Below are 1949 nucleotides of genomic sequence, written 5' to 3'. Positions count from 1 at the left end.
TACCCTCACCTATACCCCTCACTATACCCAACCTATACTCCTCACCTATACCCTAACCTATACCCTAACCTATACCCCTAACCTATACCCCTAAACTTATACCCCTCACCTATACCCCCCACCTATACCCTCACCTATACCCCTAACCTATACCCCTTCATCTATACCCTCATCTATACCCCTCACCTATACCCCTAACCTATACCCCTCACCTATACCCCTCACCTATACCCCTCACTATACCCTCATCTATACCCCTAACCTATACCCCTTAACCTATAAAATTAACCCCCTCAAACCTATAACCCCCTCACCTATACACCTAACCCTATACTCCTCACCTATACCCTAACCCTATACCCCTAACCTATACCCCTAACCTATACCCCTAACTTATACCCCTCACCTATACCCCTCACCTATACCCCTCAATCTATACCCCTAACCTATACCCCTCACCCTATACCCCTCATCTATAACCCCTCACTTATGGCCCTAACCTATACCCCTAACCTATACCCCTAACCTATACCCCTACCTATACCCCTCATCTATACCCCTAACTATACCCTAACCTATACCCCCAACCTTCCCTCACCTATACCCCTAACCTATACCCCTCACCTATACCCCTAACCTATACCCCTAACCTATACCCCGCACCTATACCCCTCACCTATACCTCATCTATACCCTAACTATACCCTCACCTATACCCCTAACTATACCCCTCACCTATACCCCTAACCTATACCCCTAACCTATACCCCTCACCTATACCCCTCACCTATACCCACTATACCCCTCACCTATACCCCTAACCTATACCCCTCATCTATACCCCTAACTATACCCCTAACCTATACCCCTAACCTATACCCCTCACCTATACCCTCATCTATACCCCTCACCTATACCCCTCACCTATACCCCTCACCTATACCCTAACCTATACCCCTAACCTATACCCCTCACCTATAACCCCTCACCTATACCCTAACCTATACCCCTAACCTATACCCCTAACCTATACCCCTAAACCTATATCCCTCATCTATACCCCTAACCATATACCCCTGAGAGAGATGTGAGAATAAGTCACCTCAGAACAACCCCACCTGGATGGTTATTTATGTCCTTTGTGCCCCGTTGCCATTTCACCTAACCGTTTCCCAAAGCCTTAGGACACACACGCAATAGGAACTAGGGGAGTGGCGAGAGGAGTACATTGACTTCTCCTTCAGTCTGTGTGAATACATGAGCAGCTTAACCACTGTAGCTAACAGAAGACAGACACTCCACACAGACAACCAGATCCACACACACACACGCACACACACACACACGCACACACACACACACACACACAGCACACGCACACGCAGCACACACACAACACACACACACACCACACACACACACACACACCACACACACACACACACACATTGCAGAGTCATCCTGACGTGTGAGATGGGAGATAACAGTGTATTCCACGAGTCAGAGAGATGTAGCTGTCTTAAGGGTAGAGCATTAGAGACAGTGCTTATGGACTCAAGGATTTCATTTCCTCCCTTTATAAGGACCAAGACAATAAAACACCCTCTTGTCTTACTGCAGTAAATCTTTGCAAGAGGACCATAAAGGTTTTATGTTTTGGCGCTAACGTACTGTTGTTACAAATCCTAGCAAACTTTTATGTTGCTCCTGAAATATGTGGCATTAACAACAGGTCTTCAACAACAGCCGCAAAGGCAGCTGTTCAACAGTAAAACATGTCAGTGTCACAATGTTGAATGTTAATATTATCCATGTGCCTCTCGGGAACCTGGCAGCGTTTAAGTGTGTCAGAAAACGGCCATTCATCAGCCCCCCCCCCCCCCCTCACTTTTACACCGCTGCTACTGTCTGTTATCATCTATTGCATAATCACTTTAATAACTCACCTT

This window comes from Salvelinus sp. IW2-2015, unplaced genomic scaffold (genome assembly GCF_002910315.2).
Source record: "Salvelinus sp. IW2-2015 unplaced genomic scaffold, ASM291031v2 Un_scaffold2014, whole genome shotgun sequence".
Classification (NCBI taxonomy): Eukaryota; Metazoa; Chordata; class Actinopteri; order Salmoniformes; family Salmonidae; genus Salvelinus; species Salvelinus sp. IW2-2015.
Note: the sequence above shows the minus strand (reverse complement) of the source record.